Source organism: Oenanthe melanoleuca, chromosome 3, assembly GCF_029582105.1.
Source record: "Oenanthe melanoleuca isolate GR-GAL-2019-014 chromosome 3, OMel1.0, whole genome shotgun sequence".
NCBI classification, from domain to species: domain Eukaryota; kingdom Metazoa; phylum Chordata; class Aves; order Passeriformes; family Muscicapidae; genus Oenanthe; species Oenanthe melanoleuca.
The window spans coordinates 92,975,057-92,988,950 of NC_079336.1; the positions used below are offsets into that span (position 1 = coordinate 92,975,057).

Below are 13,894 nucleotides of genomic sequence, written 5' to 3' on the forward strand. Positions count from 1 at the left end.
CGCGGCTCCGGGCCGGCTGTCCCCTCCCCTCAGGACACTGCCCCGGCTCCGGGCCGCCACACACCGGGGGTAGGGCCGGCTGTCCCCTCAGGACACTGCCCCCGGCTCTGGGCTGCCACACACCGGGGTAGGGCCGGCTGTCCCCTCCCCTCAGAGCCCTGCCCACTGCCCCGGCTCCGGGCCGCCACACACCGGGGTAGGGCCGGCTGTCCCCTCCCCTCAGAGCACTGCCCGCTGCCCTGGCTCTGGCTGCCACACACCGGGGTAGGGCCGGCTGTCCCCTCCCCTCAGAGCACTGCCCGTTCCCGCGGCTGTGGGCTGCAGCACCCCGGGAATCCCCGGGACGTGAGGGTTAATTCTTGGTTAATCGTGGTCTTTGAACAGCGCTATCTCCCTCACGAGGAGAGACTGCGGCAGTTGGGCCTGTCAAATCTGGGGAAGGCAAATCTGAGAGGGAATCTCATTAACACATAAAGGTATCTGAAAGTACCGAGACTTTTCCGTGGTGCCCGTGACAGGATGTGGAGCAGTGTCCGTAAACTATAACACAAGGAGTTCCACCTCAACACAACCTTTTGCACTGAGGGTGGCAGAGCTGCTCAGGGAGACCGTGGAGTCTCCCCCTCTGGAGACGTTCAAACCCCTTCTGGGTGAGTTCCTGTGTCACCTGCTCCAGGTGACCCTGCCTTGGCAGGGGGTTGCACTGGCGATCTCCGGAGGTCCCTCCCAACCCTCCCAATTGTATGATTCCTTAAAAGCCTTTTGGTCCAGCTGGAAGGTGGTGTGGGGTCTGCCACTGACCTCTCGTCCTCCTCTCAGAAATCATGCTTCAGGCCTCACACAGGAGGGGAAAGAAATGAGCCAGAGAAAGGAAAAAAGCACAAGGCAATTACTTCTCCAAGAGCGGTATCTGCAATTAGCTCATTCCCTTGTGACCGTGGAACACTGCTTACAATAATACTATTATCGTGTGCTATGGAAGGGGAGAGAGTTGCTGCCATGCGTGGCTGCAGAGGTTTATTCCCAGCTCATGCATCTTGCTTGCAGGATTTCAGAGAGACTGTGTTAGCATGGAGTGCTTTTGGTCACATTTCTCAGCCAAACCAAGATTCAGGCTGCTCACCTGGGGAGTGGCACATCCCTGCCTGGTAGTTCATGAAGAGAGTGCTAAGGGAGACAACTGCATCCCTCTGCAGGCTCCTGAAACTCAGGGCTGTGGGAGTCTCACCCAAAGCCTGTGCTCCTTTCTAGGGTTATCCCCTGAGGTTTGTCACACTGCCTAGTTATCTGCCCTTCAAAGTGGCTTTGGATCCATCTGCTGATCTCTCAGGAATGTTGAAGAAATTTTATTGTCACATTTACAAAGTGCTTAGAAGCCTTTGGGTGACAGGGACAAGAAATTTAAAGCTTTAAATTAAATTACTTCATTTCCAGTTAGTATTTCTTGGTAGACAATGCCACTCAAAGCACTGTTTACTACACATGGGTCAGAATTTGGTTTGGATGATGAGTCATCTAAACTTCAAAATAAATTTTACAACTAACTGGAAATCCTTTGTAGCCCCTTCACTAGCACTTTTGTTTATTGAGGACTGAATGTAGCACCGTGTGGTTTGTTTTTTCCTGCCAAAGACTGCAAAATGAGGCTGTGCCATCCCCCTTTGTTGGTTGGAGCTCTCCAGAGCACACAGTTCTCTGTACTGACTATTTGATGCTACCTCACAGACTAGTCTAACAGCAGAACAGATGATTTTATCTCCTCTTAAAACCCTGCACCTGTCTTACAGGTCTGCCACTTCAGCATCATATCCAGCTTCACTTTTACATTTAATAGTTAATTTATAAATCACTTCTATGGAAATTTCAGTTTTCAAAGTTTTGGTCTGACACATTTCCTGCTTGGCTTGAAGAGTATGCACTTCATAACTATTTTCTTCTGGCATAAATTCTACACTTTAATCTGTAGTTCCTACTTTAAGAAACTGAATTCTTTATCCTTAAAATGCATCCTTAGAGTAAGAGAAGCTGAAGTTCTGACTGATCCCTATTGATTTTCTGTTTCACCCAAATGGAAGAAAATACTCACTTCCTATAGTGTTGAAACCAGAGGTGTTTCTGCTTCATGGAAGGAGACTGGCCTGAAACCAGGCAGCCCTTAGTTTGTCTGTGTGTTTGGAGACCAAGCTAAATCCAAGATGCTGATGAGTTGATTTTGGAATAATTACAGAAAATTTATTTATCTCCTGACAGGCTGTGTCCCATAATGAACACTCAGTGTGTGCTCAGCAAATGTGAGGCCATTCCTCTCTCCTGGTGGCAGCTTTGCTCTGCCATGCAAGAGGCACGTGAGCTGGCACCAGGGGAGAAGCTTCCTCCACAAAGAGCACCATAAACTCTTGGAGAGATCCCAGCTGGAGAGGCTGACTGAAGTTCCTTCAGGTGTAGCAAAGGAATAGCTTTTTTTTTTCCCCCTTAAAAAAATGGAACTTTAAATCCTGGGAGGAGTCAGGAAGTCCCGGTCTGGGACCACATAATAACGAATGATGAAAATTTTTCTAGAAGAAAATTTTGAATTTGCAGTGATAGTTATTTGAGCTGACTGTTCCTGGCATGCAGTATGACTTGCAACACCTTCAGTGAATTGCTCATCAAGCCTGTAAATGGAGACATATTTCCCACATGATTATGACAAAGAGTTCCCAATAATTTATGTGTTGGAGAAAACCCTTAGCTTAATTCACAGATAAGATGAAAATGCTAAGTTCAGTCAATAAATGGTTCATTCATTTCTTGGAACAGCAGCTTCTGCGTGGGAAAAGAAACACAGAAGAAATACAAGTCCCAGAGAGGGAGTCTGCTCCTGTAAGTACAGTACTCTCCAGTAAGAAATGTAGACCTAGAACATTTATAGAGAATAAATCAGTTATTTAATTCAAGCTGCTGAATGTTTGACAGTTAAAAATACCAACCTATTCATTGAAATTATACAGTAAGGAATCAAAACATTCATAGGCCACTGGGCTCAAGTAAACAACCAGCTCTTTCACTCTTCCTGGTGGGAGAGTGAGGAGCCTACCTCCTGCAGGTACCAGAGCACCAGCCCTTCCTCCCAGACAGCCCTGGATGAAGCCCATGTGCTTCCTGTGGCATTGGCTGTCCTTAGGAGGAGTCCCACTTAGAGAGATGTGGCCCAATGTGGTGTTTGCTGCAGCAATGGCTGCTAAATATTTGATTCTCTCAAGGGCACATCTCTGAGCCGCTGGGTCTGGCACTGTGCTATGGGCTCAGAAATGCAAATCTCTCACTCAGGAAATATTTTTATCAGTTTCTCAGGAATGCCTACATTCATCACTCCCAGGCCTAGTGCTATGGTAGCAGCCCAGAGCTCCCATAGCTGGGAAGGAGTGGAGTGCCTGGTAGGAAAGGCTACATCTCTGGGAGGGTGACCAGGTTAATAGATGAATTAAATTCCTCAAAGTTTGGAAATTGAATTGCTTTTGTGAGTATTAACAGGATTGACCTTTTCCCATAACATGACAGACCTATTCCTCTCTGTCTTCATTTTCTATTCATGAGAGTTGTAATGGCTTAATAGAACCAGGACCAGAAAGAAGAAAGCATTCAAGCTCTTTTGGTTTAATTAAAGGTTTTCTCTTTGTCTGTCTGCCTTTTCTTACAGGACAGAGATAAGCTGTTTGGATAGGAGCTGATCTGACACTGACACTGTAAAACCACCCAGGGACGCACTGTCACAGTGTAGTGGACTCCTAACTCTGCCAGAAACATGAAGAAAAACAAATTTTATTTGTGCTTATATCTGATACAATCTGGACTAAAAGTATAGTTTTGTTTTCCCCTTACAGTTCTCTTGATCACAGTCATTTCATAGAAATTGATTTTGAATGTTGGAAAACATCTTTTTTCCAGGACTTATAATGAATCATAGAATCATCATTAGCATCTGCCACTGTTGCCCATTTTGGTGACCACTCAAGTTCATTTACTACCAAACTGCTCTTTTTTTTTTGGTCTGCTTGTTGCTTTTTGTAAGGTTTAGGAGGTCGTGGTGACCCTAATGTACGTGGACAGACAGCAGATGTTCTCAGTAACTCTAGATATTCAGGACATGTTAAGCTCAAGAATCACACTCCAATGCCTTGCATTTCTGTAGTAATTTATGGTGACATTCACACCAAATTCTCTAACATACTGTATGAGGTGCAGAATAAGTTAATTGGATGTAGGATCTTGGCAATACCTTTTTAGCCATGTCAGCAAATCCTGCTGAAATCAAGTTTATTGGCAGGGTGCTCAAGCAACTCCTGAGGAAACATACGTGTGCTAAAGTCCATCTTCACTAAATATTCCCATTCTGAGAGCCAACAAACACCCCATAGCACGGATGCAGTTATCCCAGCTACAGGTGAGCATAAAAGAGCAGTTCAGCTCATAAATGAAGCGATACCAGTTCCATTATCTCACACTGATATGATTGCATCTGCTGTGCTGTAGCTGTGTAAACAGGCACACCCTTCACGGGCACAGGACCTGGGAGAAGCAGCACAGCACTTTTATCTACAAGTCTTTGCCAAATGAGATACAGCCAGGAATTGGAGCACTTCCTGAATTTAACCAACTCCTCTAATAAAGTGATTTTACAGAAGAGAGAACAAGGAGATTGATGCAATTAGCAACTGCACTTTTGGCTATGTGCCCAGAAAAAGCTGAACCAACAGCAGAATGATTTCTATCCATATAAATTCAGAGCACTTATAGATACTCTTTTCAAACACCTCCAAAAAGTGAGTTGTATCTCTGTGGCAGGGTCTGACCTCAACTAGCACGTGTCCCCAAAGACGACAGAGGTGGCACATGGCTGACCCTGAGCTCTGATGCTCCAGACATGTCCTCTTGTGTGCTGTGCTACATATCAGCTTCTTCCCTCCTGTGTCCTTTACTTTTTTGGCTTTATTTTCAAATGAACTGTATCTACCTTTGAGACTCCAAGCTGTCCAGTGGCATGGGAAATGATAGGAAGAGAGATTTCTCTGCAAAACTGCTGCCCCTCCTGCCTCTCTCTTGGTAAGAGCAAGCCTATGTGTGCAACACATGGCGTTATCCACGTCACTCCTACTGTTCAGCAAACAGAAGGATAACACACCTTTCAAAAGCATGCAGTAAGCCTGTCCCTCTTCCTGATTATCAGATGCACTCTTTAATGGAGAGCATGCTGCTGGTTCCCAGCTGCTCAGCTGTGGCTCACTTTTTTATGTTGTTGTTTGGGGTTATTTCTCCTGCTTTGAGTTAAATTGAGAATGAGGTTTCATGAGATATCTGCAGCTCTGGCCTGCTCCCAGACATACACCACAGACTCCCATCAACATCCTGATTGCCAGCTCTTAAGCTAGCTGGATCTCTCAGCAATCCTCTTCAGCTTTTTAAGCAGCTGGATTAATTCTCTGCTGGCTTGGAGGGCAGGCCTGGTTCACCAAGGGGCTGGGAAATGACTAGCAGCAGCAAGATCATACTGCCAGGAGCAGGGAAGTGAGGATGGGAGCAGGTTGTCCCTTCGGGCACAGCAGTTACCTTAATGAGCTAATGCCAAACAGCAGTGGTTGCACTCCACTGCTTCTCCCAGCTATGTTTCCTGCCCTTTCCCTTGCACTGGATCTAGCAATGGAGTGGCTTCAGGGTGAGTTGATCCAGCTGGCTGATATGGCTGAAAACTCCTCATTTTTATGGCATGGTTGGTTTGCCCCTGTCGTCAGCCAGATGAACAGATTCTTCCTGTGGCTGCACAGCCACTAAATGCAACATAAGGAAAGCAGTGCAAATGGGAAGCAGAGGCAGAAAACAGCTTGTACATAGCCCAGCTGCAATACCAAACTGCAGCCTAAAGAGCAGCCACACCCATCCAGCCATCCTGCTGTTCTGCCAGAGTCAGATCACTCGATAGTTTGCTTCCCTACCTGTGCTCTTCTGCTCTAATGAACATCTTTTCAAGGAAGTGTATTTTTATCTCCCTTGTTCAGTGTGAGTAGAACTGCACTCCAGCAGGCAATTTCAACCTCCTCTGATTTGTGGACTGCTAGTGGAGAGGCTGGCAGGACCAAATCTATTGACTTCTGTTCCTTTGTGACTTTTGTGGACCTTGGAAGCTACTCACAGAGGTAACAACTATAGACTGAAATGTACTGCACAGCAGAACTGCTGAGAATTACATAGGACTCACCAGAGTGCCAATAGTGCTTTTTCTTGTCTCATTTCTTTTTATTTCTTATCGAGGATAACAAAATCAGAGCTGATTATGGAGAGCGAGGCTAGTGAACAAAAATGGAAACTTAGAGCTGAAACCTTTTCAGGTCAATTTCTGAATGGACAGCACAGAGCAAACTGTTGAGCCAGGACTTCCCATTCTCTCTGTCTGTGAGTAGGCTGTCTTTTTGGGAGATAAGGAGTAACATCCTTTCTTAGTAGTGCAAGATCCTTTGTTGGAAGCTAGAGTCACAAAGCTACATTTGTGTAGGGGCTGCACTGGCTCCTTCTGGTGCCTTCTCTTGCCTTATAGATGCTCCTTCTGGGAAAGCTGTGGCTCCTCTCTCCATGATTGCAGAAGGCTGTATTTTGGTTCAAGGGGGTTTCAGTGACAATACTGGCTTGCAGTGAAATGCAGCCTCCTTCCTTTTATACCTCTTCTCCCTCTCTCCCTCCCTCTCTCCCTCTCTCTCCTGGCTTTACTCCTAGATCTGATTCACAGCCCAGCCCTGTAAACTGAGTCAGTACAATTGTCAGGGTGAAAGGCTGCAAGGAGAGGAGTGGGAATGAGGGAGATGGCAAAAGAAATGGCAGGCGGGATCTGCTTAAGCTGCCAAACCCTTAGTTTTCACCAACCCAGACTTCAGCACTGTCATGTTTAGTACATCCACAGTCTGGCCCAGCCCCTTCAGCTAAAGTTGCCTGTGGTTTATTTACACATCTTCTGGTCCCTATATTGCTGATGACTGAGAGAAATTGCTGCTGAAGACATCATACATTTTTCTCTTAGATACAGAGATAAATGAATTGTTTTCCTTTCACATGCTTTGCTGCAAGATAATGAAACCTTTGAATGAAGAGGGAAACAACATATTAACATATAATTTAAAGTAATCATTAAGTCATCCACTTGGGACCTCGTAATGTACCTTGTTAAGTGGGGTCTAGGATGGCAGGCATGTGTGGGAAAAACAGGGCAATAGTTCTCAAAGAAAAAGCTTAACCAAGGTCAGTACATTTCACCAGCTAGATTCCTGAACAATATTCTCAGGAGAGAAGTATCTGAATGCCTGTTTCAGTGGTGATGTGCTCCTACACACCAGTCCTAAAGCAGCAGAGGTTAACAACACTCAGAATGTCAGCACTGGCCCCCGAGATAAAACACTATCATGATGAAAGGAGCAATTCTCTGGCGTCCTTCCGCCTGCAGAATCTTTATAAGCTGGGCTGTACTCAAGGAGCCTTAGCAGTGCAATTATGTGAGTTAAGACGTGGGTCTTTTGCTGATAAAAGCCCTAATTTTGATGTAGCTATACACACAAAGGCAGGAGGATTGTGTCTTTAACCTCACTGAGATACAGCAAAAAACTATATCTCCAGTATAAAAAGCTCTTAGGATCAAAAGTATGTGAATATCTCATGGTGTTGATTTTATTACAGGCCTCCACGGAGTGCCCATCACTAATTCTTGAGTAGCCTTTAAACAACAACAAAAGAATTTCCCAGCTACAGAACAGGCTCTAATAGTCAGAGCATCAACATTTCTTTCTAGATCAAAACCTAGAAAGGAAATTCCTCGCTGGATGGAGTCCCAGGCATCACTGGTAGTGTGCCCATAACCTGTTAGCCATGACAGACAGCTGGTTCTTGCTAATCCTCTCTATCCAAAAAGAGGGCAGTAGCAATCTTTGAGGGTTGAACCTTATCACTGTGGTGTGAAATGCCAATTGCAGGTCAGTGGCTACTTGTTCCAACTCCCCTTGCTCCATTTTGGGTGCAAAAAAACATAGTTATCTCACTGTTGATTACTTTAAGAGAATAGTCCAGTCCCCTGGCTTAAGTGCTCATGTCAGGAAGGGGCTGGTCCTGATTAGGACTCCCAAATCCCACAGAAATAAGAGTATTCAGTATGATCTGGTTCAATGAGAATAACACTTACTTAGAGGCAAGTAATCTAATGCACAAGAAAATATCTAGCAATTTTCATCTTTCTAACTGTCATCTAAGAGACAGGAGAAAAATCCTTCCGAAGGGCTGGAAAGTCATGAAGATCCAAAGAAAAATTGTTATAACTACATGTGAAAGAAACAAGATGTTAGCTTTAGGATCATATTCATTGCAAAGGGGTCCAAATTTTCAGTTAATTTTATTTTTTGAAAGAGCTTGTTTTCCTCATCTTGTAAAATATATTAGAGGGAAATACACATTTTGAAAGGAAGTAGTTTTTTTTTACCCAGTGACACAGGACAAGATGTTCTCTTTTAATGTATTGCAGGAGTTGGTTGATGATTCCTCCTGAAACCTCAAAGATCCAAGACTACAAAGAAGTAGTGAAAGGATTAAAGAAATCACTTGATCACCGTGGAAAATCATAGCCAGGGAGTCAGAACACCCAGAGCGTGAGGTTTCCATGGCTATTGTACAAGACAGACAGCTTCATCTTGTTACCCATCTACAACTGCAGGACTGTTTCTTCTTTAATCAAATGGGCTCATAGCCAACAATTTACCAGCCTCACTTCTAGAAGTGTAGAAGTCACAAATCCTCAGACAAAGGTAGAGAAAAGCTTTGCAAAAAGTTTCAGCTGTCTCTCTTGAGAATGGAGGCTGCTCAATATCTAAAGAACTGAGCTCTTAGTTGTCAAGGGATATAGTAAAATCTTAAATAATCTGCAGAGTGTTAGAGGCACTGGCTGGGAAGTTATTGATTTTTCAAGGATTTCCAGTATGCTGTTTCTTAGGTGCCATTAAAAAAACCACACAGCCTTTAATTCCACAGCAACTTGTGATACAATTATGTGTACATGGCTGGACATGGACAATGTACCAGCTCTTACCTGACACCATACTGCTACACACTGTAGCATGTAAATTAGTCTCTGAGTTGACACAAGTCACCTTTCTTCAGCGTCACTTTATTTAAACAAGCAAACACTGTGTGTTTGCATGTGTATCTGTAGAAGAAACCACCTCCCCAGCCAGGTCCTTTTCCTGCTCACACTGTGAGCCCACAGCACAGTGAACAGCCAGGAGGAGCCCTGGCACGGTGGGGGAGCCCGAGGGGGTTTCCAGAGAGCCGTCAGGGAAGGATAGGCACCGAGGCTGCTCCCTGGCTCCCTCTCAAGCTTTCTGTCTGCCTGGAGACTGCTGCTTTCATTTCTGGGTGCCTCTGATTTCCTCATGGATCAAACATCCCTGCTTGGAGCTGGGTGCCAGGCCCATCCCATGGTGTGCATGTTTCCATCCCAGTGGCTTTGGCTGATGCCAAATCATTCCTCACGTTGCCTGACTGTCCTGTCACCTCTGGTAACAGCCGTGTTTGGCAGCCAACCATTTCCTCTCAGACTGCTGAGCTCACGGCTGCTCCAAACCTGTGGACAGGAGTTTGCACATCCCTTGGAACAGGCTGCTCCCTACCCACACTACAAGGGCCTATCTGCACTACAAACCAAGCCAGCCTCCCTACAAGATTGCAGCCACTTTGCACCGTTTAGTCCTGTCAAGGATGCAGAAAGGAGCTGGAGGCTCTGTGAGGAAGGAGGGTACTGGTCCCCACTACAGGCCCTGCCAAGGGCTCAGCCCAGCAGGACTTCAAGTACTGTGAGGGTGTGCAGTGCTAGCACAATTCCACAGTCATTCACTTCTATCTGTTCACTTTAGATTGTTAAACCCCTGCTTTTATGGGAAGTTTTGGCCTGGTCAGTGGTCTTTTTTAAAAACATATATGGCCAATTCCAGTTAAGGATGAATATGGGTTTTATATGTTGGGTAACATATTGATGGACTTACCCCATGCAAGAGGTCAGTTTGTAAGTGTGTGTGAACAACACCCAGCAGAACTGCCCAAAGAAAGGTTTGCTGCTCTTTTGTCACTGTGTAGGGATCACTGATTTCACATAGTCAATGTGAGTTAAAAAGTCAAGTCAATTTTGCAAATCCAGGTAAAATTACCTTTCTGTTAACAAGCTGTGCAAAATTACTCACTTTGTCTAACCTTGAATTCCTCCTGGTTTCTAGGGAGATTATGTCCCAAATTCCTTGAACTATATAATGATTGCTATTGTATTTTATTTTGGTTGTGTGAACATGAAGTAGGGCGGACTTGTAATACACCAGGGACTGTGTAGAGCAGCAGCTGTTACACTTTCAAAGAGCATTACTGAGCTTTTTATAGTTGGCTGCAGTTGACATCACGGCTAAATAGAGTCTTGCTCTAAGATATATTCCACCCAGCCTATGCAACCTGAAATCTGTGCATTGCTGGGAGGAGAGAGGGTCACAGGAGGCAATGCAATACCAACACAGAAGTAAAAGCCTGGGGGATGTGTTTGCTTGTTTTTTCTGCACCCATTAGAAATGCCCTTGAATATCTTTTTCTAGGAAGAGCAGAAACCTCTGGAGAAGAATGACAGAGTGAAACATCTCATCTCAGGATCAGCATTCAAATCTGGACCAGGTCAGCAGTGACCAACAGCTGTAGTACCTCACTGTAGGTAGCTCTCTTAGTGCCTCATGGATGACTGTCCGAATGAAAAGAGGCCAAATGCTTTTATACTGCTATCACTGGTGCCACCAGGATGCTGCTGGAACCTGGGCAAAAGCTACTGTGCAGTAAAAATCATTGGAGAGGAGCATTACATGCCCAGCCTCCTTTCTGGACTGGACCAGCAGCTTCTAGAGCTTTTGGGAGAGAGCTCCGCACTGTACTCACTATTAAGAAAATAACAAAGCTGAGTTAGTTGAAACAAAGCTGAAGCTTATCCAGGACTCAAGTCTAGCCCCCAAAATGTCTAAATCCACACTGTCCTTGAGTGTGTCTGAGTATCTCTACTACGTTATAGCTGGGCATACTCCATGTGAATGGCCTGGTTTTCCTGGGATGCCTTCACAGCTTTACATGCACTGCACTTCCTCTCTGAGTCTGTGACTAAGGACTCTTTGGTTTTCAGATATGGTTTCTTCTGGGATCCTAAATGACCTCATGGGGAAATGCCAATATCTTACTCTTTGCCCAACTTCTGTTTCATCTTACAGGAACCCCCTGACTGACAAGAAGTCCCTCTAAGGGGCCAAGCCAGGGATATCTAGCCTGCCTTCACCAGGAAAGATTGCAAAATGAGAGGAGAGGGTGCATCACCAGTCTGTGAGCCTTCCCTGGGTGTTGGTTAGATGGCCTGCCAAAAACGTCACAGGTGAGACTTACTGGCACAAGCCCTTTCACAATCTGACATTGTTTGGTGTTTGTAGGGTGTGATGGCACAATTCCTCCTGAAAACTGCACAGACACAAACTTCCTCTCTTTGCTGCAAAATGCATTATCCTGGTGGCCAAATGAACCAGCACGAACCCAGCGCAGCAGCCAGGACTGACCAGCACTGCCTTCCCCTTCCAAAATGTCAAACGAATTTCTGCTTCAGCAAAGGCTCCAAAGAGCATTTCATCACCTCCTTTTTAACAATTCATGATTTCTACTTGCCTACATGGAGAAAACCAACAACCTAGATCCACATATCTGGAGAGGATTTCACAGGAGTGGCTCTCCTTCTGTTGTGAAAATAAAAGTAGGTCTTTAGTTTTGTGTGATGTGGTCAGTGGCTTCTCCAGCTGCTGAATACATGGGCCAGTGTTTGAGAAGTGACCCTGGGAAGTGTGGACAGGGAAAGAATTCACACAGACCTGGAATGAATAACCTGGTCTTTTGCAGCTCTTTGTGCCTACACATTTTACATGGTCCTAAGTAAAATTCCCACCTGCAAACAGCTTTTGCACTTTGGTTAGACAAAGGGATCTGGTGAAGCTGCACTGCTTCATGATTAGATGAAGGCCTGGAGAGCAGGAAGCAGGTACTAATCCAGTCCTGGAACAGGTATCTTCTAGGAACAACCCTGTGTGTCTTTCCCAGTGTGCCATGCACCTTCTCTTCAGCAATGGGGTCACAGGCTACAGTGACATTTGATTGGTGTGTTTGGACAGCTCAGGTGTGCTTATACACAGTTAATGGCAACTTGCTGCTGTGGAAATCTGAAGTGCAAAGACTTGTTTGGAATGAAGGAGGTCAGGTCGAGTAGATGAGGAAAAAGTGCAGCATGCAGGGGGTTTGCTTGGTTGGGCACCTGCATGGCTCTTAGGAATTATCCTCGTCCCTAAAGCAGGAGTCTGCTCCATGCAGCCAGAGGAAAGATCACCATCTGGCTGAAGAGATGCAAAATTAAGCTCTGTGGGCAAGTAGGATCAGTCCTTGGTCTGTTAGGTTTTTTAGTGGCAGCAGGTTCCCTGTTTATCCTGGACTGCTTTTTATGTGCCAGGACTCTTGCTGCCTTAGTTGATAAAAAATACAGAGGAAGGAGAGCTCAAGCAAGAGAGATTAATCAAAGGAAACAACTTTAAATTTAAATTTTAAATTTAAAGGAAAATCTTCTCACTTCTGCCCTTATCCTGGCAAAATTTGAGAGAAATATGTTTTTGAAATGGCAGAAAACATGAACACTGCTGTGCTGGCACTGACCAAGACACACACGATCTAAAACACCCAGGTGATGCTGTGATTGATATCCTGCCTAGCTTTGCAATTTCCAGCCACTGTCATAAATATTTTGTCTCCAGCCATATTTCAGGCATTGTCAGTGAGTGACAAAAGAGGCCAGCAGCAGTGGAAAAATGGAAACCTACATTATGACACTACTGCACCCTTTTTTGATCACTCAGAACTGCAACAAACTCTCAGCATTCCTTTAGATCTTCTCTTAACTCGAATACCAAAAAAAGAGGGATGCCAGCTGCAAAGATGTGCCTGCAAAAGAGGAAAAACATGGTCTTGTAAAGATATGGGGGATGACTAAGATAGCTGCAGAGATCACCCCAGCCCAGAGTCACTCTCCATCTTGGATTGCAGTTGTCTCATCTGGAGTAATAAATGTATTTGCTCCTTGCCATGTATCCAGCAGCACGTAGAGCCTTCCAGGGGGAGGGAAGAAAAGCTGTCAAGGAGAAAAGTCCTAAATCCCCCAAGTAATGTGTAAAACAAGCTTGGTCATATGCAAAAGAATCAAGGGGACTAAAAGATAATGGAGAAAGAGATAGAAGTACCAATAAAAGGAAGGAGAGAAAGACCTTTAGTCAACAAAGGAGAGGATCAGAATTAGGAGGTGACAAGGGTGCAGCCTTGGCAAACAGAGCCAAAGTCAAATAGAAAAATTACCCTGCCAGAAATAAAAGCAGAGGAGTTGAGCTTGAATTAAAGGGGAAGAAAAACAGCTGTTATATAAAATGGGAGTGAGAGAATGAGCAGGGCAGCCCAGGGGGGCAGTGGTGCAGGCTGGAGGCAAGGACCTGCCCCCAGAGAGCACCTTTGCCAGAGGAGTGAGCCAACACACAGGATGCTATTGGACAACTTACCTGGGATGGCTAAGGCAGGAGGAGGGGATAGTGGGGGAGGAGGATGGAGATACTGTTCTGTGCAAATGAGTGGAGCTCCTGTGTGAGACAGGCACCAGAAAACTGTGCTGTGAGCTTAGAAAAGTCAGGATAATCCACAGAAATAATGCCTGCCGAGTGTGTTGTGTGGCACTTCTCTTTAATTTGATTTTAAATAGCAAAGAAATACAAGTCAATTCATACACAGAAGAGAATGACTTCATCAA

At 45.1% G+C, this 13,894-nt stretch overlaps 1 long non-coding RNA gene across 2 annotated transcripts; it reads left to right on the top strand.

Moving 5' to 3' along the window:
• The first annotated feature begins 4 nt into the window (after nucleotides 1–4).
• On the top strand, nucleotides 5–12,099 carry LOC130251761 (uncharacterized). 2 transcript variants are annotated; one of them, XR_008840231.1, is made up of 4 exons: nucleotides 40–650; nucleotides 2,800–2,862; nucleotides 10,635–10,710; nucleotides 11,289–12,099. It is a non-coding gene; the product is annotated as an uncharacterized LOC130251761 (long non-coding RNA). The 2 variants fall into 2 exon arrangements; XR_008840232.1 differs by lacking the exons at nucleotides 10,635–10,710; nucleotides 11,289–12,099 and adding an exon at nucleotides 3,680–3,859 and having other exon boundaries at nucleotides 5–650.
• Nucleotides 12,100–13,894: the final 1,795 nt, after the last annotated feature.